This window comes from Chiloscyllium punctatum, chromosome 33 (genome assembly GCF_047496795.1).
Source record: "Chiloscyllium punctatum isolate Juve2018m chromosome 33, sChiPun1.3, whole genome shotgun sequence".
Classification (NCBI taxonomy): Eukaryota; Metazoa; Chordata; class Chondrichthyes; order Orectolobiformes; family Hemiscylliidae; genus Chiloscyllium; species Chiloscyllium punctatum.
Window position 1 is genome coordinate 57,077,598 of NC_092771.1, and position 25,030 is coordinate 57,102,627.

Consider the following 25,030-nt stretch of genomic DNA (forward strand, 5'->3'; position numbering starts at 1 on the left):
TTGTCTCAACATGCTCCTGCCCCACTGAACTCATCTCTACCTACCACGACACTGTCCTATCCCCCCTAGTCTAGGAACTCCCCACATACGTTCGAGACACCACCCACGCCCTCCACCTCCTCCAAGACTTCAGTTCCCCCGGCCCCTAATGCCTCATCTTCACCATGGATATTCAGTCCCTCTACACCTCGATCCGCCATGACCAGGGCCTCCAAGCCCTCCATTTTTTCCTCTCCCGACTTCCCCAACAGTACCCTTACACCAACACTCTCATTCATTTGGCTGAACTGGTCCTCACCCTTAACAAGTTCTCCTTTGAATTCTCTCACTTCATCCAGAACAAGAGGGTAGCCATTGGAACACGTAAGGTCCCCAGCTATGCCTGTCTCTTTGTTGGCTATGTAGAACAGTTGATCTTCCATAGTTACACCAGCACCACTCCCCACCTCTTCCTCCGCTACATTGATGACCGCATTGGTGCCACCTCGTGTTCCTGCGAGGAGGTTGAGCAATTCATCAACTTCACCAACACATTCCACCCTGACCTTAAATTTACCTGGACCATCTCTGACACCACCCTCCCCTTCCTACACCTCTCCATCTCCATTAATAATGATCGACTTGACACTGATATTTTTTACAAACCCACCGACTCCCACAGCTACCTGGATTACACCTGTTCCCACCCTACCTCTTGCAAAAATGCCATCCGGTATTCCCAATTCCTCCGCCTCTGCTGTATCTGCTCCCAGGAGGATCAGTTTCACCACACAACACACCAGGTGGCCTCCTTCTTTAGAGACCACAATTTCCCTTCCCACATGGTTAAAGATGCCCTCCAATGCATCTCGTCCACAACCCACACCTCTGCACTCAGACCCCACCCCTTCAAACATAACAAGGACAAAACGCCCCTGGTGCTCACCTTCCACCCTACCAACCTTCGCATAAACGAAATCATCCGCCGACATTTCTGCCACCTCAAAACAGACTCCACCACCAGGGATATATTTCCCTCCCCACCCCTTTCTGACTTCCGCAAAGACCGTTCCCTCCATGACTACCTGGTCAGGTCCACGCCCCCCCACTACCCACACTCCCAATCTGGCACCTTCCCCTGCCACTGCAGGAATTGCAAAACCTGCGCCCACACTACCTCCCTCACCTCTATCCAAGGCCCTAAAGGAGCCTTCCAATTACCTCAAAGTTTTGCCTGCACATCCAGTAATATCATTTATTGTATCCGTTGCTCCCGATGCGGTCTCCTCTACATTGGGGAGACTGGACACCTCCGAGCAGAGCACTTTAGGGAATATCTTCGGGACACCTGCACCTCTCAGGCCTCTCGATCCAAGATTCGGGATAGTTTCAAGATATCACAAGGCATCGACTCTAACTTCCCTTGTCCCTGAGCCTGCTGAGTCACGCCTGAATCAACTCTGCAATTGGGAGGAAGGGGCTGGACTGGAGGACCGAGCAGCGGCCGGTCCGCCAACCAGAGTGAGTGAGGAGCGGGACCAAAGCATTCTCGGGGTTGAACGCTTCAGGATTGGTCAGAAAGCAAACTATTTTGCAGAATTGATCATCCTCACGACACAGTGGAGCATGACACCTCTCCCATGAATCAATGTGAGATTTTTAAGAAATAGTTGAGATGTGAATCTGATAACGTACATTAGGGAGATTTAAACAATCCTGAGAGAAACACATGGGTGATTTTGAAATAGTGTAGGGGGACGAGCTGAGAATAATTCACAGGTCGGTTTACACAAGTCGAGTAAGAAACTTATTTTGAAACTCCCAGAACAATTGGTAATTTACATATCTGGCTAGCATGGTTAAATTGGATCGATCAATCTATTTGCATATAAACCACTCAATGATTGCAACTCGACAGAGCATTTGTTAATGACTATTATTTCACCCATGATCCTGTGCAGTTATGAATATTGTCGATAAACTCACTGGCAATCTCAGACGCACGCGCAGTTTGGTTTCCATACAGAGCATGCGCACTGTCACATTGATCAGGTCACTGAGAAAGATAGACATGGAGCTGCTTTCTCCGGCAGCGGCTGCGATCAGCTTCAGAGAGCGGCGCTCAGAGTTGTTGTGTGGGAGCCAAGCTGGGAGAAAGGAGCGGAGAGATTTCACAAGTCCTGGAATCAGGTTAAAAATAACTCGAAAAAGACCCTCCAGGCCTGGGTCAGGAGGCGGCGGTCTCTGATCAGGGAAGGGGCCCAGAGTCACGGCCGCCATTTGTTTGAGGGAAGAGTGAGCGCTAATGGCCGCCATCTTGAGAAGGTCAAGGTGCAGGAGGGCGGGGCTCTCGGGGTCTGTAGAACAATCAGAGGAAAGGGAAGCCCCATTGTTATTGATTAATTCCACGAACACAGCGTCACTGGGCGGTCCTGCAGGAATATCCTCTCTCAGTCCTGCTGGGATGTTTCACCCCATCAGAACCAGCAGCTCTCCTCCTCTCTCAGCTCCCCTTCTGTCCTTCCTGCAGCATCTGTCCCCTGGAACATTGAGCTGCCTGTCCTGTCCCTCCCTCAGCTGTTGTTTCTGTAATCCCTGTGATATCCCAGTCCCATCTCAGATTACTTCACTAAAGACAGGAATGCACCCGATGGATTTTTATTAACATCAGCAATTGTTTAATACTCACTTACAGGTTTTTAATTACATCATTTTTGAAGCATTTACTTCACACTCAATCATTTGCAATGGTGGGATTTGAACCTGTGTCCAGAGAACACTTGCTGAGTTTCTGGATAAATTCTCACACAATAATGCCACTAGGCCATCACTTCACCTGCTCACAGTTTGTATATCACAGTGCAACATGAATCAAAACTCTTTCTTCCTGCACAATTGTTTGAGCCGGCACTCTGGTGATGTGACTCAGTACCTCTCCATGTGGTATCCCTCACTGTGTGTGTCTAATTGCAGCCTCTGTCAGCGTCTCTCACTTTTGAAGCTACTCCAGATCATAAGCCAACAGAATTCTCCACTCCAGAGAGATGAGGCAACACAGGTCAGGATTTTCCAGATCTCTGTGGGCTCAGTGCCATTCTGTATGTGTAACCTTCAAAGCATTCGTCTAATTTCCCATTTTGCCTATTTCTGTGTCTTCTACAGGTACCCATGGTGTTCTTGACTCAATAGACTGGCCAACGACTGGTTGGGACGATGGTTGGTCAGCCAGAAAGACAAAGTCAGGGAGGTCGGGAGTCTTCAATAAATCCTGCTGCCAGGTAAGATCATTCCAGTGCACAGAGCAGAGGGATCCAAACATCAGCTAACAAGACATGACATAGAGAAAGTGCTGCAGGGGGAGCACAGTACAGACACACCCCAGGCTCAATCACCACGCCTGCTGCAAGTTTTGTTGTAATGAGACAGCATCGAGAGTTCCCAGTTATCAGTCCAGGCCTGTGCTTTCTTAGGGAGCATCAGAACAACTGAGGGGAAAGCAGGCCTCCCACGAGAGGGTGGTAATGCTGCCTGGGATCTTTCTGTTCCCTATTCCCTCTCCAACACTGTATCTATGGCTTGTATTGATGACCAGTGCCTTTAATCATTCTAACTTCTATAGCAGTTCCTATCTCTGTCATCTCCTCCCCTCTCACCAATTATTTCACATATTTGAAACCTCCAGTCCAGATGACCATTCGTATCGCTGTAACTTGCTTCAGTCTCTACAACATGCCTTGTCTCGATAGTCTCCTCCTCCATGAACTGGAGACATCGGGTCTGTTTCTGTGCTGCATGACTTTTCGGCTGAGATTTCCTAAATGGAATGAGTCGGAATTGCCTGTGTTTGGCCCATATCCCTTCAAACCTTCTCCTCTCCATGTACCTGCCCGAGTGTCTTTTCCGTGTTGTAATTGTACTTATTTTCACCATTTCCTCTGGCAGTCCATTCCATCCATGCACCATCCTCTGTGGATAATGTTGCCCCTCAGCTCCCTCTTTAAATCCTTGTTCTCTTACCTCACGTTTATGCCTCTAGCTTTGGACTCACCTACCCTTGGCAATTTACCTTACTTAGACTATACATAGTTTCATAAACCTTTATAAGGTCACCCCGTGGCCTCCTCTGCCCAGGAGAAATATTGACGACAGTGTTACCAATATCTCCAACTCATGTTCTCAATGCTCTGACCAATGAAGACAAGTGTGCCAATTGCCGCTTTCAACACCCTGTCGCCCTGTGATGCCAGTCCAAGGAACAATGTAACTGCACCCCCTGGTGTCTCTTTTTTTCTAAAATACTGCCCAGGGCCCAACCATTACCCGTGTTAGTCCTCCCTGGTTTGTCTGAACTAAATCCAATACCTGAATTAAATTCCATCTTTCATTCCTTGGCCCAGTTGATTAACATCCCCTTCGATAACTATATTCTCTGCCCACTCTTCCACTAATCTTGGTATCCATAAACATACTAACAGGGACACCTATATTTTCACTCTAGTTGTTTATGTAAGTGGTGCACAACAGTGGTCCCAGCACCAGTCCTTACAGCACACCGCTGGTCAGAGGCCCCAGTCTGAACAACAACCCTCTCCCCCCACCCTCTGTCTCCCACTGTCATCCCATTTTGTATCCAGTTGGCTAGCTCTCCCTGATCCCTTGTGATCTAACCTTACTAACCAATGTATCATGTTACACCCTGAACAAGGGTTTGCAGAAGCCAGAAACAACGTCTGTTGCTCTGCCTTCATCTATCTTTTTGGTCACATCTTGAGCAAACTCCAGTCAAGTTTGTGGGACATGTTATCCCACGCACAAAGCCATGCTGGCTGTCTGTAATTAGGCCTTGTCTTTCCAAGGCCTACCTCTCAGAATGACCTCGAACAACTGACCCACCCTGATGTCTCGCTCATCAGTCTGTAGTTCCCTGGCTTTCTCTTGTAGCCTTTCTTAATTAATGACAAAAGATTATATTCATAGTCGGAGTCATACCGCACTGTTCAGTTAACGCTAACCATACTCTAAAACGGATCTCATCCCACCTGCCTGTTCCTGGGTCATATCCCTTCAAACCTTTCCTATTCCTGTACTAATCCAAATGTCTTTTGAACATTGTAATTGTCCCCATGTTCACCCCTTCCTTAGGAAGTTCATTTCACACACAACCCACCCTCTGTGTAACAATGTGCCTCATGTCTTTTTTTAAAATGTCTCTCCTCTAAACTTAAAAATGTAGTGCCTTGTCTTGAAACTCCCCTGTCCAAGGGGAAATATAACTCCCATTAACTCTATCCCCCTCATGATTTTATAAACTTCTATGAGGTCATCTGTCAACATTCAGGTTTCAGTGAAAAATACCAACCTATTCAGCCTTTCTTTATACTGAAGCCTTTTGTACCCAGCCACATCCCAGTAAACCTCCTCTCAACCCTTTCCAACTTAATAATATCCTTCCTATAACTGGGCGACCAGAACTGGACACAGTATTCCAGAAGAGGACTCACCAATGGCCTGTATAATCTCAATGCGACTTCCCAACTCCGATATCCAAAGGACTGAGCAATGAAAGCAAGTGAGGCCAGCACCTTTTTTTAAACTATCCTGTCTCTCCATGTTGCAAACTTCAAAGAATTATGTAGCTGAACCCTGAGTTCTCTCTGTTCTACAACACTACCGAAGGTTTTGCCATTAATTGTATAAGTCCTGCATGTGTTTGTTGTACCAAATGCATTTCCTCGCATTTATTCAGATTGAACTCCATCTACAGTTTTTCAGCCATTCACACATTTCATCAGGATCCCTTTGTAATCTCAGAAAACCTTCACTGTCCACAATGCCACCCTCCAGTCTACCTGCCTATCACACATAGCTCTCTATGGTACAAATATATCTGCTAGGGGGCCTACAATTTCTTCACCAGCTTCCCACAATGTCCTGAGATCCATTTGATCAGGTCCTGGGGATTTATCTACCTTTGTGTTTTAAAACCTTGAGCACCTCCTTTTCTATAATGTGGACTCATTTCAAGACATTGAGTCATAGAGATGTACAGCACGAAACAGGCCCTTCGGACCAACTCCTGCATGACATTTCTAGTCACATTTGCCACAATTTTCCCAATATCCCCATAAACCTTTGCTATTCATACACCCATCCACATGCCTTTTAAATGTATTTCTATCAGCCTCCACTATTTGCTCTGGCAGCTTATTCCATCCACTCTGTGAGAGCCAGTTGTCCTTTAGACCCCTTTGAAAGTTTCCCTCGCCTGGGGAAATGACCTTGTCTATTGACCCTGTCGATGCCCACCATGATTTTAAACACCCTTTATCGGTTAACTCCTCAGCCTCCCATGTTCAACTGAAAACAGCCCCAGCCTATTCAGGCTTTTCCCTGAAGCACAAACCCTCCAACCCAGGCAACATCTTTGGTCATTTCTTCTGAACCCTTTCATGTTCCACGATATCCTTCCTGTGGCATTGAGACCAGAATTACACACAGTATTCCAATAGTGGTCAGGCCAAACACTGTTTAGTTCCCCGAGCCCCCCAGTCTTTATCCACAGTAAGTTCCAAAGTGAAATATTTGTTTTGGATCTTGTCGTTTCACACATCGTTGCCTTCATTGATCATTAAGGAGACCGGGTTTGTCCCGAGCTCTTCTTTTGCTCTTAATACACTTGTAGAGTCTCTTTGGATTCTCCTTAACTTTCTCTGCCAAAGCGATCTCGTGTCCCCTTTTTACATTCCTGATTTCCATCCTAAGTGTATTTCTACAGTCCCAATGCTCCTGAAGGGATTCCCTTGAGTCAGCCAGTTATATCTGACATGTGACCCCTTTTTTTCCTTGACCACAGCCTCGAAACTCAGCCAGTGTTTCCTAATTCAGTCAGCATTGAGCTGCACACTAACAGGAACATGCTGGCGCTGAACGCTCCTTTTATCTCGGTTTTAAAATATTCCTACTTGCCAGACTTCCCTTTATCTGCAAATAGCCTTCCCAGATCTACTTTAAAAATTCCTGTCTAATACTATCTTGCTCCATTGAATAACTTTAACTTGTGGACCAGGCCTGTCCTTTTCCATCGCTATTTTCCAGCTAATACAATTGTGGTAACTTTCCAAAGTGCTCCCCCACTAACACCTCAGTCCTGTTCCCGACCTTGTTTCCCAAGGGGAGGTCAGGTTTATCCCCATTCTCCAGTTGGGCCATTTACATAATGACTGGGAGTTTTCGGAACACACTAAACAAATTCCTTCCATCCAAATGCTTAACTTAGTAGCAATCCCAGTCCAGGTTTGGAACGGTTAAGATCCCCTATCATTACAACCCTATTATTCTAAGAGATATCTGAAATCTCCTGACATATTTGCTCCTCCATCTCCCGTTGCCTATCGCTGTAGTCTGACCGTAGAAAACTAATGACCAATTTTTATTTCTCGGTTCCACTAATATCGTTTAACTGGGCGATCCTACATGAATCCTCCCTCTAGGTACTGCTGGGATGTTTCCCCCAATCAAACCCACCCGCTCTCCTCCTGTTTTCCCTCCTGTTCTATCCTTCCTGAAGTATCTGTCTCCGGAACATTGAGCTGCTGCTCCTGTTGCTCCCTCAGCTGTGTTTCTGTAATATCTATGGGATCCCAATCCCATGTTCCCATCCATGTTCTGGGTTCATCTGCCTTATCTGTCTGGCCCTTTGTATTGAAATAACTGCAGTTTAATCCCCCAGTTTTCCCTCATTGTCTGCTATGTCCTTGCCCTCCCTTGTCTCCTTATATTCCTCTCTTCAACATTTGTACCAGCCTCAACTTTCTTTCTGACCTTACGACTCTTTGGGGTCACCCAGCCCTGCCAGACGAGTTTAAATCCTCTCGAGCAGCTCCAGCAACGTTCCCCACCAGGATGTGGGTCCCCCTCCTGTTCCCAGTTCAGGTGTATTCCCCATCCTGTCTACCTGTGCTGACACCTTCAGACATCCAGGGACTTGCCCACCAAGGTCCCTGTATTCCTCAGTTCTCCAGGAGGACCTACCATTCATGATGTATACCCTTCGCTTATGAGACTTCCCACTGTGCATTACCTCACAGTGATCAGAAGTAAACTCCGTCTGCCATTACTCTGCTCAGTTTATCATCTGATCGATATCAGACTGCAGCCTGAGTCCATCCCCCTCACTGTGGACAACACCCTCACCTGTCATGTCATCTGCAAACCTACTAATGTTACCTTCTGCTTTCACATCCGAGTGATTAATGTCCATAATGAACAGCAATGGTTCCTGCACAGATCCCTGTGGTACACCCGCTGGGCAAAGGCTTTCAATCACAAAACCAACCCTCCACCAATTGTGGACCCAATTTACCAACTTACCTTGGATCCCATGGGATCTTCCCTTTTGGACCAGCCTTCCGTGTGGGACCTTGTCAAAGACCTTAATGAACTCCATATAAACCACATCATCTGCACTGCCCTCATCAATATCAGAGGACAGTCGTGTAGCAAATCCATACAGACAATCCCTAATGAAATTGTGGGGGTATCCGTTTTTGGTGAATACATTGTATAGGTGTTCTTCTTCCTCTTTTTGCAGTTCTGATGTACTGCAGTGTGTTGTGGCCCTTTTGAACAATGTCTTGATGCAACTACCTTTGTGTTTGTTGGGGTGATTGCTTTCATAGTTCAGGACTCGGTCTGTGTGTTTGTGGCTTTCGTGTATACCTTTGTGGTGAATTCTCCGTTCGGTGTTCTCTGTACAGTCACGTCTAGGAATGGGAGTTGGTTGTCCTTTTCTTCCTCTCTAGTGAATTGGATTCCTGTGAGTGTGGCGTTGATGATCCGGTGTGTGTTCTATATTTCTGTGTTTTTAATGATTACAAAGGTGTCATCTACATATCTGACCCAGAGTTTGGGTTGAATTTGCGGTAAGACTGTTTGTTCTAATCTTTGCATTGCCGCTTCTGCTATGAGTCCAGAGATCGGTGAGCCCATGGGTGTGCCGTTGATTTGTTCGTATATTTGGTTGTTGAATGTGAAGTGTGTTGTGAGGCACAAGTCCAGTAGTTTAAGTATGCCGTCTTTGTTGATAGGTTCAACGTCCTGTTGTCTGTTCTGTATGTCCAGCAGGTTGGCTATTGTTTCCCTGGCTAGGGTTTTGTCGATAGAGGTGAACAGTGCCGTTACATCGAATGAGACCATGGTTTCTTCCTTGTCGATGTGTATATTTCTGATGATGTCCAAGAATTCCTGTGTTGATTGTACAGATTGTCTGGATCCGCTGATCAGGTGTTTCAGTTTCTGCTGTAGTTCTTTAACCAGTTTGTGTGATGGTGTCCCTGGGAGTGATACTATGGGTCTGAGTGGGATGGCTGGTTTGTGCACTTTATGTAGTCCATAGAATCTGAGGGTGTTGTTGCTTTCAGGTCTCATTCTGTGTAGGTCAAATCTGGTTATCTGTCCGTTTTGTTTTTGTAGGTTTCTCAGTGTGTTGTTTATCCTATTGGTGAGCTGCGGGGTGGGGTCAAACTCCACACAATTTCATCCACAGATGCCTCAGGGAAAGACAATGGAACGAGGACATGCCACGACCCAAAGGACTAGCCACACTACCATACATCAAGAACATTTCGGAACTGACAGCCAGACTACTGCGACCACTAGGACTGATAACAGCACACAAACCAACAGCCACTCTCAGACAACAACTCACCAGGACGAAGGACCCAATACCCAACATGAGCAAAACCAATGTAGTGTACAAAATCCCATGCAAGGACTGCACAAAACACTACATAGGACAAACAGGAAGACAGCTAACGATCTGTATCCATGAACACCAACTAGCTATGAAACGACACGACCAGCTATCCTTCGTAGCCACACACGCAGGTGACAAGCAACATGAATTCGACTGGTACAAAACTAGTATTATAGGACAAGCCAAACAGAGAACAGCCAGGGAATTCCTAGAGGCATGGCACTCATCCACAGATTCAATCAATAAGCACATCGACCTGGACCCAATATACCGGCCACTGCAGTGGACAGCTGGAAGTGACAACCGGAAGCAGCAGATTCAAACCACTATAAATGCTGGAGGAAACATCACAGAAGCGCTTCACGGGAGGCTCCCAAGCACTGAGGATGTCACCTAGACAGGGGACGAAACGTCTGCAACACAAATTCCCAACTCGGCGAACAGAACCACAACAACGAGCTCCTGAGCTACAAATCTTCTCACAAACTTTGAAGCCCTTTCGACTCTACAAAGCTCCGTCATGAACAAGCCACCATCTCTCTATTTCCTTTGCCTTCTTCAGTGTCTCAAACTCTCGCTGTATCTTCCAGTAACGTTCTTTAGTTACTGCAGGTCAGCCTAGCTCCCCAGATAACCTGTTTCATCCCCTACAGCTCCCTCAATCACTGTAACACCCTCTACTCTGTCTAATGCTCCTCTTTCCCACTGTCTTCCAGGTACAACGGCGATCCTGTTAGAGAGCAGTGTGGAATGGGATGTTATAAATCTCAGCTGAGGCTTGAGGCCTACCATTACCTGGGAATCACAAGGGGAGGGAACCTGAGAGAGAGCAGCACAGAGCGGGAGAATATAAATCAGCAGCAAGGGTCAAGGCCGACTGGGACTTGGATTTGGATAAAAAGCAGAGCAGGAGGCTCGAAATCAGCACCAAGTCACAGAGGGAGGGACCGTGTGAGGGAGCAACCTGGAGCAGGGGCTTGAAGCTGACTCACACCTGGGAGAATCGAAATCAGCACTGAGGATCGAGGCCTAGTTGTACCTGGGAGTCACAGAGACGGTGACCCTGTGAGGGAGCAGACTGGAGTGAGAGCTGGACGATTACACGTCCGAGGAGACACATCACTGTGTGTGCACGTGTCCCTCCATTGTTCTGTGTGTGTGTGTGTATGCGTGTGTATCCCCTTCCCTCGCTGTGTGAGTGTAACTCTCCTCACTGTGTGTGTGAGCGTGTCCCTCCCTCACTGTGTGCGCGTGCGCATCCCTCCCTCACTCTGTGTGTGTGTGTGTGTGTTTGTGTGTGCATATGTCTGCATGTCTCCCTCCCTCACTGTCTGTGTGTGTCCCCTCTCGCTTTCTGAGCACATGTCCCACCCTCGCTGTGTCTGCGTGTCTCAACCTCGCTGTGTGTGTGCGTGTCTCAACCTCGCTGTGTGTGTGCGTGTCCCACCCACGCTGTGTGTGTGTGTGTGTGTGTGTGTGTGTGTGCTCCTCTTGCTGTGATTATTAATGGCCCTCTTGCAGTGTGTGAGGGTGTCCTCCCCTCGCTCTTTTTGTGTGTGTATGCGTATAACTCACTCACTAACTGTGTGTCTGTGTGTCCCTCCCTCGCTTTGTGAGTGTGTGTGTGTGCGCGTGACCCTCTCTCATTGTGTGCGCGTCGCTCTCGCTGTGTGTGTGTCCCTTATGCTGTGCGTGTGTCCGTGTCCCTCACTTGCTGTGTGCGTGTGTCCCTCCCTCGCTGTATGTGCTTATCCCTCTCTCGTGTTTGCGCGCGTCCCTCCCTCGCAGTGAGTGTGCGCGTCCCTCCCTCGCAGTGAGTGTGCGCGTCCCTCCCTCGCAGTGAGTGTGCGCGTCCCTCCCTCGCAGTGAGTGTGCGCGTCCCTCCCTCGCAGTGAGTGTGTGCGTCCCTCCCTCGTGTATGTGTGTGTGTGTGTGCGTGCGCGTCCCTCCCTCACTGTGTGCGTGACCCCTCACTGTGTGTGTGTGTGTGTGTGTGTGTGTGTGTGTCCCTCCCTCGCTGTGTGTGTGTCCCTCCCTCGCTGTGTGTGTGTGTGTGTGTGTGTGTGTGTCCCTCCCTCGCTGTGTGTGTGTCCGTCCCTCCCTCGCTGTGTGTGTGTGTGTGTGTGTGTGTGTGTGTGTGTCCCTCCCTCGCTGTGTGTGTGTGTGTGTCCCTCCCTCGCTGTGTGTGTGTGTCCCTCCCTCGCTGTGTGTGTGTGTGTGTGTGTGTGTGTGTGTGTGTGTGTCCCTCCCTTGCAGTGAGCGTGTGTGTCCCTCCCTTGCAGTTTGTGCGTGTCTCCCACTTGCAGTGTGTATGCATCTCCCTCCCTCGCTGTGTGTGTGCGTGTCCCTCCCTCGGTGTGTGTGCGTGTCCCTCCCTCGGGGTGTGTGTGTGTGTGTCTCTCTCTCTCTCTCTCGCTGTGTGTGTGTGCGTATCCCTCCCTCGGTGTGTGTGTGTATGTGTGTGTGTCTCTCCCTCGCTGTGTGTGTGCGTGTCCCTCCCTCGCTGTGTGTGTGCATGTCCCTCCCTCGCTGTGTGTGTGTGCGTGTCCGTCCCTCGCTGTGTGTGCGTGTGTGTGCTCCTCTTGCTGTGATTATTTATGGCCCTCTTGCAGTGTGTGAGGGTGTCCTCCCCTCGCTCTGTTTGTGTGTGTATGCGTATCACTCACTCAAAAACTGTGTGTCTGTGTGTCCCTCCCTCGCTTTGTGAGTGTGAGTGTGTGTGTGTGCGCGTGACCCTCTCTCATTGCATGCGCGTTGCTCTCGCTGTGTGTGTGTCCCTTATGCTGTGTGTGTGTTCGTGTCCCTCCCTCGTGTTTGTGTGTGTCCCTCACTCGCTGTGTGCGTGTGTCCCTCCCTCGCTGTATGTGCTTATCCCTCTCTCGTGTTTGTGTGTGTCCCTCCCTCGCTGTGTGTATGTGGATCCCTCCCTTGCTGTGAGTGTGCGTGTCCCTCGCGCGCAGTGAGTGTGCGCGTCCCTCGCGCGCAGTGAGTGTGCGCGACCCTCGCGCGCAGTGAGTGTGCGCGTCCCTCGCGCGCAGTGAGTGTGCGCGTCCCCCCGCGCAGTGAGTGTGCGCGTCCCTCCCTCGCAGTGAGTGTGCGCGTCCCTCCCTCGCGGTGAGTGTGCGCGTCCCCCCTCGCGGTGAGTGTGCGCGTCCCTCCCTCGCGGTGAGTGTGCGCGTCCCTCCCTCGCGGTGAGTGTGCACGTCCCTCCCTCGCGGTGAGTGTGCGCGTCCCTCCCTCGCGGTGAGTGTGCGCGTCGCTCCCTCGCGGTGAGTGTGCGCGTCCCTCCCGCGCGGTGAGTGTGCGCGTCCCTCCCGCGCGGTGAGTGTGCGCGTCCCTCCCGCGCGGTGAGTGTGCGCGTCCCTCCCGCGCGGTGAGTGTGCGCGTCCCTCCCGCGCGGTGAGTGTGCGCGTCCCTCCCGCGCGGTGAGTGTGCGCGTCCCTCCCGCGCGGTGAGTGTGCGCGTCCCTCCCGCGCGGTGAGTGTCGCGTCCCTCCCGCGCGGTGAGTGTGCGCGTCCCTCCCGCGCGGTGAGTGTGCGCGTCCCTCCCGCGCGGTGAGTGTGCGCGTCCCTCCCGCGCGGTGAGTGTGCGCGTCCCTCCCGCGCGGTGAGTGTGCGCGTCCCTCCCGCGCGGTGAGTGTGCGCGTCCCTCCCGCGCGGTGAGTGTGCGCGTCCCTCCCGCGCGGTGAGTGTGCGCGTCCCTCCCGCGCGGTGAGTGTGCGTGTCACTCCCGCGCGGTGAGTGTGCGCGTCCCTCCCGCGCGGTGAGTGTGCGCGTCCCTCCCGCGCGGTGAGTGTGCGCGTCCCTCCCGCGCGGTGAGTGTGCGCGTCCCTCCCGCGCGGCGACTGTGCGCGTCCCTCCCGCGCGGCGAGTGTGCGCGTCCCTCCCGCGCGGCGAGTGTGCGCGTCCCTCCCGCGCAGCGAGTGTGCGCGTCCCTCCCGCGCAGCGAGTGTGCGCGTCCCTCCCGCGCAGCGAGTGTGCGCGTCCCTCCCTCACTGTGTGCGTGACCCCTCACTGTGTGTGTGTGTGTGTGTGTGTGTCCCTCCCTCGCTGTGTGTGTGTCCCTCCCTCGCTGTGTGTGTGTCCCTCCCTCGCTGTGTGTGTGTGTGTATGTCCCTCCCTCGCTGTGTGTGTGTGTGTCCCTCCCTCGCTGTGTGTGTGTGTGTCCCTCCCTCGCTGTGTGTGTGTGTGTGTGTGTGTGTGTGTCCCTCCCTCGCTGTGTGTGTGTGTGTGTGTGTGTGTGTGTGTGTGAGACCCTCCCTCGCTGTGTGTGTGTGTCCCTCCCTCGCTGTGTGTGTGTGTGTTTGTGTGTGTGTGTGTGTGTGTGTGTCCCTCCCTCGCTGTGTGTGTGTGTGTCCCTCCCTCGCTGCGTGTGTGTGTGTCCCTCCCTCGCTGTGTGTGTGTGTGTGTGTGTGTTTGTGTGTGTGTGTGTGTGTGTGTCCCTCCCTCGCTGTGTGTGTGTGTGTCCCTCCCTCGCTGTGTGTGTGTGTGTCCCTCCCTCGCTGTGTGTGTGTGTGTCCCTCCCTCGCTGTGTGAGTGCGTGTCCCTCCTTCGTTGTGTGTGTGTGTGTGTGTGTGTGCGTGTCTCTCCCTTGCAGTGAGCGTGTGTGTCCCTCCCTTGCAGTTTGTGCGTGTCTCCCACTTGCAGTGTGTATGCATCTCCCTCCCTCGCTGTGTGTGTGCGTGTCCCTCCCTCGGTGTGTGTGCGTGTCCCTCCCTCGGGGTGTGTGTGTGTGTGTCTCTCTCTCTCTCTCTCGCTGTGTGTGTGTGCGTATCCCTCCCTCGGTGTGTGTATGTGTGTGTGTGTCTCTCTCTCTCGCTGTGTGTGTGTGCGTGTCCCTCCCACGGTGTGTGTATGTGTGTGTGTCTCTCCCTCGCTGTTTGTGTGCGTGTCCCTCCCTCGCTGTGTGTGTGCATGTCCCTCCCTCGCTGTGTGTGTGTGCGTGTCCGTCCCTCGCTGTGTGTGCGTGTGTGTGCTCCTCTTGCTGTGATTATTTATGGCCCTCTTGCAGTGTGTGAGGGTGTCCTCCCCTCGCTCTGTTTGTGTGTGTATGCGTATCACTCACTCACTAACTGTGTGTCTGTGTGTCCCTCCCTCGCTTTGTGAGTGTGAGTGTGTGTGTGTGCGCGTGACCCTCTCTCATTGCATGCGCGTCGCTCTCGCTGTGTGTGTGTCCCTTATGCTGTGTGTGTGTTCGTGTCCTTCCCTCGTGTTTGTGTGTGTCCCTCACTCGCTGTGTGCGCGTGTCCCTCCCTCGCTGTATGTGCTTATCCCTCTCTCGTGTTTGTGTGTGTCCCTCCCTCGCTGTGTGTATGTGGATCCCTCCCTTGCTGTGAGTGTGCGTGTCCCTCGCGCGCAGAGAGTGTGCGCATCCCTCGCGCGCAGTGAGTGTGCGCGTCCCTCGCGCGCAGCGAGTGTGCGCGTCCCTCACGCGCAGTGAGTGTGCGCGTCCCTCGCGCGCAGTGAGTGTGCGCGTCCCTCGCGCGCAGTGAGTGTGCGGGTCCCCCCGCGCGGTGAGTGTGCGCGTCCCTCCCTCGCGGTGAGTGTGCGCGTCCCCCCTCGGAGTGAGTGTGCGCGTCCCTCCCGCGCGGTGAGTGTGCGCGTCCCTCCCGCGCGGTGAGTGTGCGCGTCCCTCCCGCGCGGTGAGTGTGCGCGTCCCTCCCGCGCGGTGAGTGTGCGCGTCCCTGCCGCGCGGTGAGTGTGCGCGTCCCTCCCGCGCAGTGAGTGTGCGCGTCCCTCCCGCGCAGTGTGTGTGCGCGCGCGCGTTCCTCCCTCGCCGTGTGTGCGCGCGCGCGCGTCCCTCCATCGCAGAGTGCGCGCGCGCGCGTCCCTCCCTCGCAGAGTGTGCGCGCGCGCGCGTCCCTCCCTCGCAGTGTGTGTGTGCGCGCGCGTCCCTCCCTCGCAGTGTGTGCGCACGCGCGCGTCCCTCCCTCGCAGTGTGTGCGCGCGCGCGTCCCTCCCTCGCAGTGAGTGCGCACGCGCGCGTCCCTCCCTCGCAGTGAGTGCGCACGCGCGCGTCCCTCCCTCGCAGTGTGTGCGCGCGCGCGTCCCTCCCTCGCAGTGAGTGTGCGCGCGTCCCTCCCTCGCAGTGAGTGTGCGCGCGTCCCTCCCGCGCAGTGAGTGTGCGCGCGTCCCTCCCGCGCAGTGAGTGTGCGCGTCCCTCCCTCGCAGTGTGCGCGCGCGCGCGCGTCCCTCCCTCGCAGTGTGTGCGCGCGCGCGCGTCCCTCCCTCGCAGTGTGGGCGCGCGCGCGCGTCCCTCCCTCGCAGTGTGTGCGCACGCGCGCGTCCCTCCCTCGCATTTTGTGCGCGCGCACTTCCCTCCCTCGCAGTGAGTGTGTGCGCGCGCGTCCCTCCCTCGCAGTGAGTGTGCGCGCGCGCGTCCCTCCCTCGCAGTGAGTGTGCGCGCGCGCGTCCCTCCCTCGCAGTGAGTGTGCGCGCGCGCGTCCCTCCCTCGCAGTGAGTGTGCGCGCGCGCGTCCCTCCCTCGCAGTGAGTGTGCGCGCGCGCGTCCCTCCCTCGCAGTGAGTGTGCGCGCGCGCGTCCCTCCCTCGCAGTGAGTGTGCGCGCGCGCGTCCCTCCCTCGCAGTGAGTGTGCGCGCGCGCGTCCCTCCCTCGCAGTGAGTGTGCGCGCGCGCGACCCTCCCTCGCAGTGAGTGTGCGCGCGCGCGTCCCTCCCTCGCAGTGAGTGTGCGCGCGCGCGTCCCTCCCTCGCAGTGAGTGTGCGCGTCCCTCCCTCGCAGTGAGTGTGCGCGCGCGCGTCCCTCCCTCGCAGTGAGTGTGCGCGCGCGCGTCCCTCCCTCGCAGTGTGTGTGCGCGCGCGCGTCCCTCCCTCGCAGTGTGTGCGCGCGCGCGTCCCTCCCTCGCAGTGTGTGCGCGTGCGTGCGTGTCCCTTCCTTGCTGTGTTCGTGCGTGTCCCTCCCTCGTGTATGTGTTTGTGTGTGCGTGCGTGTCCCTCCCTCGTGTATGTGTGTGTGTGTGCGTGCGTGTCCCTCCCTCGTGTATGTGTGTGTGTGTGTGCGTGCGTGTCCCTCCCTCCCTGTGTGTGTGCGTGTCCCTCCATCGCTGTGTGCGTGCGTGTCCCTTTTCAGTGTGTGTGTGTGTGTGTGTGTGTTTGTGTCCATCCCTCTTGGATGTGTGTGTGTGTGTGTGTGTGTGTGTGTGTGTCCCTCCCTCGTGTATGTGTGTGTGCGTGTCCCTTCCTCGCTGTGTGTGTGCGTGTCCCTTCCTCGCTGTGTGTGTGCGTGTCCCTCCCTCGCTGTGTGTGTCCCTCACTGTGTGCGTGTCCCTCCCTCATGTGTGTGTGTGTGTGCGTGTCCCTCCCTCGTGTATGTGTGTGTGTGTGTGCGTGCGTGTCCCTCCCTCCCTGTGTGTGTGCGTGTCCCTCCATCGCTGTGTGCGTGCGTGTCCCTTTTCAGTGTGTGTGTGTGTGTGTGTGTGTTCGTGTCCATCCCTCTTGGATGTGTGTGTGTGTGTGTGTGTGTGTGTGTGTGTCCCTCCCTCGTGTATGTGTGTGTGCGTGTCCCTTCCTCGCTGTGTGTGTGCGTGTCCCTTCCTCGCTGTGTGTGTGCGTGTCCCTCCCTCGCTGTGTGTGTCCCTCACTGTGTGCGTGTCCCTCCCTCATGTGTGTGTGTGTGTGCGTGTCCCTCCCTCGCTGTCTGTGTGTGTGTGTGTTTCCCTCCCTCGCTGTGTGTGTGTGTGTGTGTGTGTCTCTCCCTCACTGTGTGTGTGTGTGTGTGTGTGTGTTTCCCTCCCTCACTGTGTGTGTGTGTGTGTGTGTCCCTCCCTCGCAGTGAGTGTGCGCGCGTCCCTTCCTTCGCAGTGAGTGTGCGCGCGTCCCTCCCTCGCATTGAGTGTGCGCGCGTCCCTGCCTCGCAGTGAGTGTGCGCGCGTCCCTGCCTCGCAGTGAGTGTGCGCGCGTCCCTCCCTCGCAGTGAGTGTGCGCGCGTCCCTCCCTCGCAGTGAGTGTGCGCGCGTCCCTCCCTCGCAGTGAGTGTGCGCGCGTCCCTCCCTCGCAGTGAGTGTGCGCGCGTCCCTCCCTCGCAGTGAGTGTGCGCGCGTCCCTCCCTCGCAGTGAGTGTGCGCGCGTCCCTCCCTCGCAGTGAGTGTGCGCGCGTCCCTCCCTCGCAGTGAGTGAGCGCGCGTCCCTCCCTCGCAGTGAGTGTGCGCGCGCGCGTCCCTCCCTCGCAGAGTGTGCGCGCGCGCGTCCCTCCCTCGCAGTGTGCGCGCGCGCGCGTCCCTCCCTCGCAGTGTGTGCACGCGCGCGCGTCCCTCCCTCGCAGTGTGCGTGCGCGCGCGTCCCTCCCTCGCAGTGTGTGCGCGCGCGTGCGTCCCTCCCTCGCAGTGAGTGTGCGTGCGTCCCTCCGTCGCTGTGTGTGTGTATCCCTCCCTCGTTGTGTGTGCATGTCCCTCCCTCGCTGTGTGTGTGCGTGTCCCTCCCTCGTGTGTGCGTGTCCCTCCCTCGCTGTGTGTGCGTGTCCCTCCCTCGCTGTGTGTGCGTGGCCCTCCCTCGCTGTGTGTGCGTGGCCCTCCCTCGCTGTGTGCGTGCCCCCCTCAATGATTGCGAGTGTGTCCCTCCCTCGCTCTATATGAGCGTATTGCTCCCTCGCTGTGTGTGTCCCCCTTGCTGTGTGTGTGTGTGTCACTCCCTCGCTGTGTGTGCGCGTGTCCCTCTCTCGCTGTGTGTGTGCATGTCCCTCCCTCGCTGTGTGTGTGCGTGTCCCTCCCTCGCTGTGTGTGTGCGTGTCCCTCCCTCGCTGTGTGTGTGCGTGTCCCTCCCTCGCTGTGTTTGTGCGTTTCCCTCCCTCGTGTATGTGTGTGTGTGCGTGTCCCTTCCTCGCTGTGTGTGTGCGTGTCCCTCCCTCGCTGTGTGTGTCCCTCACTGTGTTTGTGTCCCTCCCTCATGTGTGTGTGTGTGCGTGTCCCTCCCTCGTGTGTGTGTGTGCGTGTGCCTGTCCCTCCGTCGTGTGTGTGTGCGTGTCCCTCCCTCGTGTGTGTGTGTGTGTGCGTGCCCCTCCCTCGTGAGTGAGTGTGTTTGTGTGTGCGTGTCCCTCCCTCGCTGTGTGCGTGCATGTCCCTCCCTCGCTGTGTGCGTGACGCCTCACTCTGTGTGTGTGTGTGTGTGTGTGTGTGTGTGTTTGTCCCTCCCTCGCTGTGTGTGTCCCTCCCTCGCTGTGTGTGTGTGTGTGTCCCTCCCTCGCTGTGTGTGTGCGTGTCCCTCCCTCGGTGTGTGTGCGTGTCCCTCCCTCGGGGTGTGTGTGTGTGTCTCTCTCTCTCTCTCTCTCGCTGTGTGTGTGCGTATCCCTCCCTCGGTGTGTGTATGTGTGTGTGTGTCTCACTCTCTCGCTGTGTGTGTGTGCGTGTCCCTCCCACGGTGTGTGTATGTGTGTGTGTCTCTCCCTCGCTGTTTGTGTGCGTGTCCCTCCCTCGCTGTGTGTGTGCATGTCCCTCCCTCGCTGTGTGTGTGTGCGTGTCCGTCCCTCGCTGTGTGTGCGTGTGTGTGCTCCTCTTGCTGTGATTATTTATGGCCCTCTTGCAGTGTGTGAGGGTGTCCTCCCCTCGCTCTGTTTGTGTGTGTATGCGTATCACTCACTCACTAACTGTGTGTCTGTGTGTCCCTCCCTCGCTTTGTGAGTGTGAGTGTGTGTGTGTGCGCGTGACCCTCTCTCATTGCATGCGCGTCGCTCTCGCTGTGTGTGTGTCCCTTATGCTGTGTGTGTGTTCGTGTCCCTCCCTCGTGTTTGTGTGTGTCCCTCACTCGCTATGTGCGTGTGTCCCTCCCTCGCTGTATGTGCTTATCCCTCTCTCGTGTTTGTGTGTGTCCCTCCCTCGCTGTGTGTATGTGGATCCCTCCCTTGCTGTGAGTGTGCGTGTCCCTCGCGCGCAGTGAGTGTGCGCATCCTTCGCGCGCAGTGAGTGTGCGCGTCCCTCGCGCGCAGTGAGTGTGCGCGTCCCTCGCGCGCAGTGAGTGTGCGCGTCCCTCGCGCGCAGTGAGTGTGCGCGTCCCTCGCGCACAGTGAGTGTGCGGGTCCCCCCGCGCGGTGAGTGTGCGTGTCCCTCCCTCGCGGTGAGTGTGCGCGTCCCCCCTCGCGGTGAGTGTGCGCGTCCCCCCTCGCGGTGAGTGTGCGCGTCCCTCCCTCGCGGTGAGTGTGCGCGTTCCTCCCGCGCAGTGAGTGTGCGCGTCCCTCGCGCGCAGCGAGTGTGCGGGTCCCCCCGCGCAGCGAGTGTGCGCGCCCCTCCCGCGCAGCGAGTGTGCGCGCCCCTCCCGCGCAGCGAGTGTGCGGGTCCCCCCGCGCAGTGAGTGTGCGCGCGCCCCCCCCCGCGCAGTGAGTGTGCGCGCCCCTCCCGCGCAGTGAGTGTGCGCGCCCCTCCCGCGCAGTGAGTGTGCGCGCCCCTCCCGCGCAGTGAGTGTGCGCGCCCCTCCCGCGCAGTGAGTGTGCGCGCCCCTCCCGCGCAGTGAGTGTGCGCGCCCCTGCCGCGCAGTGAGTGTGCGCGCCCCTGCCGCGCAGTGAGTGTGCGCGCCCCTGCCGCGCAGTGAGTGTGCGCGCCCCTCCCGCGCAGTGAGTGTGCGCGCCCCTCCCGCGCAGTGAGTGTCCGCGCCCCTCCCGCGCAGTGAGTGTGCGCGCCCCTCCCGCGCAGTGAGTGTGCGCGCCCCTCCCGCGCAGTGAGTGTGCGCGCCCCTCCCTCGTGAGTGAGTGTGTTTGTGCGTGCGTGTCCCTCCCTCGCTGTGTGCGTGCATGTCCCTCCCACGCTGTGTGTGTGTGCGTGTCCGTCCCTCGCTGTGTGTGCGTGTGTGTGCTCCTCTTGCTGTGATTATTTATGGCCCTCTTGCAGTGTGTGAGGGTGTCCTCCCCTCGCTCTGTTTGTGTGTGTATGCGTATCACTCACTCACTAACTGTGTGTCTGTGTGTCCCTCCCTCGCTTTGTGAGTGTGAGTGTGTGTGTGTGCGCGTGACCCTCTCTCATTGCATGCGCGTCGCTCTCGCTGTGTGTGTGTCCCTTATGCTGTGTGTGTGTTCGTGTCCCTCCCTCGTGTTTGTGTGTGTCCCTCACTCGCTGTGTGCGTGTGTCCCTCCCTCGCTGTATGTGCTTATCCCTCTCTCGTGTTTGTGTGTGTCCCTCCCTCGCTGTGTGTATGTGGATCCCTCCCTTGCTGTGAGTGTGCGTGTCCCTCGCGCGCAGTGAGTGTGCGCATCCCTCGCGCGCAGTGAGTGTGCGCGTCCCTCGCGCGCAGTGAGTGTGCGCGTCCCTCGCGCGCAGTGAGTGTGCGCGTCCCTCGCGCACAGTGAGTGTGCGGGTCCCCCCGCGCGGTGAGTGTGCGCGTCCCTCCCTCGCGGTGAGTGTGCGCGTCCCCCCTCGCAGTGAGTGTGCGCGTCCCCACTCGCGGTGAGTGTACGCGTCCCTCCCTCGCGGTGAGTGTGCGCGTCCCTCCCGCGCAGTGAGTGTGCGCGTCCCTCGCACGCAGCGAGTGTGTGGGTCCCCCCGCGCAGCGAGTGTGCGCGCCCCTCCCGCGCAGCGAGTGTGCGCGTCCCTCGCGCGCAGCGAGTGTGCGGGTCCCCCCGCGCAGCGAGTGTGCGCGCCCCTCCCGCGCAGCGAGTGTGCGCGCCCCTCCCGCGCAGCGAATGTGCGCGCCCCTCCCGCGCAGCGAGCGTGCGTGCCCCTCCCGCGCAGCGAGCGTGCGCGCGCCCCCACGCGCAGCGAGCGTGCGCGCGCCCCCACGCGCAGCGAGTGTGCGCGCCCCTCCCGCGCAGTGAGTGTGCGCGCCCCTCCCGCGCAGTGAGTGTGCGCGCCCCTCCCGCGCAGTGAGTGTGCGCGCCCCCCCGCGCAGTGAGTGTGCGCGCGCCCCTCCTGCGCAGTGAGTGTGCGCGCGTCCCCCCCGCGCAGTGAGTGTGCGCGCGTCCCCCCGCGCAGTGAGTGTGCGCGCGTCCCCCCCGCGCAGTGAGTGTGCGCGCGTCCCCCCCCGCGCAGTGAGTGTGCGCGCGTCCCCCCCGCGCAGTGAGTGTGCGCGCGTCCCCCCCGCGCAGTGAGTGTGCGCGCGTCCCCCCCGCGCAGTGAGTGTGCGCGCGTCCCCCCGCGCAGTGAGTGTGCGCGCGTCCCCCCCCACGCAGTGAGTGTGCGCGCGTCCACCCCGCGCAGTGAGTGTGCGCGCGTCCCTCCCTCGCAGTGAGTGTGCGCGCGCGCGTCCCTCCCTCGCAGAGTGTGCGCGCGCGCGTCCCTCCCTCGCAGTGTGCGCGCGCGCGTCCCTCCCTCGCAGTGTGTGCACGCGCGCGCGTCCCTCCCTCGCAGTGTGTGCACGCGCGCGCGTCCCTCCCTCGCAGTGTGCGTGCGCGCGCGTCCCTCCCTCACAGTGTGTGCGCGCGCGTGCGTCCCTCCCTCGCAGTGAGTGTGCGTGCGTCCCTCCCTCGCTGTGTGTGTGTATCCCTCCCTCGTTGTGTGTGCGTGTCCCTCCCTCGCTGTGTGTGTGCGTGTCCCTCCCTCGTGTGTGCGTGTCCCTCCCTCGCTGTGTGTGCGTGGCCCTCCCTCGCTGTGTGTGCGTGGCCCTCCCTCGCTGTGTGTGCGTGGCCCTCCCTCGCTGTGTGCGTGCCCCCCTCAATGATTGCGAGTGTGTCCCTCCCTCGCTCTATATGAGCGTATTGCTCCCTCGCTGTGTGTGTCCCCCTTGCTGTGTGTGTGTGTGTCACTCCCTCGCTGTGTGTGCGCGTGTCCCTCTCTCGCTGTGTGTGTGCATGTCCCTCCCTCGCTGTGTGTGTGCGTGTCCCTCCCTCGCTGTGTGTGTGCGTGTCCCTCCCTCGCTGTGTGTGTGCGTGTCCCTCCCTCGCTGTGTTTGTGCGTTTCCCTCCCTCGTGTATGTGTGTGTGTGCGTGTCCCTTCCTCGCTGTGTGTGTGCGTGTCCCTCCCTCGCTGTGTGTGTCCCTCACTGTGTTTGTGTCCCTCCCTCATGTGTGTGTGTGTGCGTGTCCCTCCCTCGTGTGTGTGTGTGCGCGTGCCTGTCCCTCCCTCGTGTGTGTGTGCGTGTCCCTCCCTCGTGTGTGTGTGTGTGTGTGTGTGCGTGCGTGCCCCTCCCTCGTGAGTGAGTGTGTTTGTGTGTGCGTGTCCCTCCCTCGCTGTGTGCGTGCATGTCCCTCCCTCGCTGTGTGCGTGACGCCTCACTGTGTGTGTGTGTGTGTGTGTGTGTGTTTGTCCCTCCCTCGCTGTGTGTGTCCCTCCCTCGCTGTGTGTGTGTGTGTGTCCCTCCCTCGCTGTGTGTGTGCGTGTCCCTCCCTCGGTGTGTGTGCGTGTCCCTCCCTCGGGGTGTGTGTGTGTGTGTCTCTCTCTCTCTCTCTCGCTGTGTGTGTGCGTATCCCTCCCTCGGTGTGTGTATGTGTGTGTGTGTCTCTCTCTCTCGCTGTGTGTGTGTGCGTGTCCCTCCCACGGTGTGTGTATGTGTGTGTGTCTCTCCCTCGCTGTTTGTGTGCGTGTCCCTCCCTCGCTGTGTGTGTGCATGTCCCTCCCTCGCTGTGTGTGTGTGCGTGTCCGTCCCTCGCTGTGTGTGCGTGTGTGTGCTCCTCTTGCTGTGATTATTTATGGCCCTCTTGCAGTGTGTGAGGGTGTCCTCCCCTCGCTCTGTTTGTGTGTGTATGCGTATCACTCACTCACTAACTGTGTGTCTGTGTGTCCCTCCCTCGCTTTGTGAGTGTGAGTGTGTGTGTGTGCGCGTGACCCTCTCTCATTGCATGCGCGTCGCTCTCGCTGTGTGTGTGTCCCTTATGCTGTGTGTGTGTTCGTGTCCCTCCCTCGTGTTTGTGTGTGTCCCTCACTCGCTGTGTGCGTGTGTCCCTCCCTCGCTGTATGTGCTTATCCCTCTCTCGTGTTTGTGTGTGTCCCTCCCTCGCTGTGTGTATGTGGATCCCTCCCTTGTTGTGAGTGTGCGTGTCCCTCGCGCGCAGTGAGTGTGCGCATCCCTCGCGCGCAGTGAGTGTGCGCGTCCCTCGCGCGCAGAGAGTGTGCGCGTCCCTCGCGCGCAGTGAGTGTGCGCGTCCCTCGCGCACAGTGAGTGTGCGGGTCCCCCCGCGCGGTGAGTGTGCGTGTCCCTCCCTCGCGGTGAGTGTGCGCGTCCCCCCTCGCGGTGAGTGTGCGCGTCCCTCCCTCGCGGTGAGTGTGCGCGTTACTCCCGCGCAGTGAGTGTGCGCGTCCCTCGCGCGCAGCGAGTGTGCGGGTCCCACCGCGCAGCGAGTGTGCGCGCCCCTCCCGCGCAGCGAGTGTGCGCGCCCCTCCCGCGCAGCGAGTGTGCGCGTCCCTCGCGCGCAGCGAGTGTGCGGGTCCCCCCGCGCAGCGAGTGTGCGCGCCCCTCCCGCGCAGCGAGTGTGCGCGACCCTCCCGCGCAGCGAATGTGCGCGCCCCTCCCGCGCAGCGAGCGTGCGCGCCCCTCCCGCGCAGCGAGCGTGCGCGCCCCTCCCGCGCAGCGAGCGTGCGCGCCCCCCCGCGCAGCGAGCGTGCGCGCCCCCACGCGCAGCGAGCGTGCGCGCGCCCCCCGCGCAGCGAGCGTGCGCGCGTCCCCCCCGCGCAGCGAGCGTGCGCGCGTCCCCCCGCGCAGTGAGTGTGCGCGCGTCCCCCCGCGCAGTGAGTGTGCGCGCGTCCCCCCCGCGCAGTGAGTGTGCGCGCGTCCCCCCCGCGCAGTGAGTGTGCGCGCGCCCCCGCGCAGTGAGTGTGCGCGCGCCCCCCCGCGCAGTGAGTGTGCGCGCCCCTCCCGCGCAGTGAGTGTGCGCGCCCCTCCCGCGCAGTGAGTGTGCGCGCCCCTCCCGCGCAGTGAGTGTGCGCGCCCCTCCCGCGCAGTGAGTGTGCGCGCCCCTCCCGCGCAGTGAGTGTGCGCGCCCCTGCCACGCAGTGAGTGTGCGCGCCCCTCCCGCGCAGTGAGTGTGCGCGCCCCTCCCGCGCAGTGAGTGTGCGCGCCCCTCCCGCGCAGTGAGTGTGCGCGCCCCTCCCGCGCAGTGAGTGTGCGCGCCCTTCCCGCGCAGTGAGTGTGCGCGCCCCTCCCGCGCAGTGAGTGTGCGCGCCCCTCCCGCGCAGTGAGTGTGCGCGCCCCACCCGCGCAGTGAGTGTGCGCGCCCCTCCCTCGTGAGTGAGTGTGTTTGTGCGTACGTGTCCCTCCCTCGCTGTGTGCGTGCATGTCCCTCCCTCGCTGTGTGCGTGACGCCTCACTGTGTGTGTGTGTGTGTGTGTGTGTTTGTCCCTCCCTCGCTGTGTGTGTCCCTCCCTCGCTGTGTGTGTGTGTGTGTCCCTCCCTCGCTGTGTGTGTGCGTGTCCCTCCCTCGGTGTGTGTGCGT

General features: G+C 57.9%; 1 long non-coding RNA gene across 2 annotated transcripts; it reads left to right on the forward strand.

Annotated features, from left to right (window-relative positions):
• The first annotated feature begins 2,045 nt into the window (after positions 1-2,045).
• Positions 2,046-9,600, forward strand: LOC140458610 (uncharacterized). 2 transcript variants are annotated; one of them, XR_011953610.1, is made up of 4 exons: positions 2,046-2,169; positions 2,953-3,037; positions 3,142-3,257; positions 9,451-9,600. It is a non-coding gene; the product is annotated as an uncharacterized lncRNA (long non-coding RNA). The 2 variants fall into 2 exon arrangements; XR_011953609.1 differs by lacking the exon at positions 2,046-2,169 and having other exon boundaries at positions 2,814-3,037.
• The last annotated feature ends 15,430 nt before the right edge of the window (positions 9,601-25,030 follow it).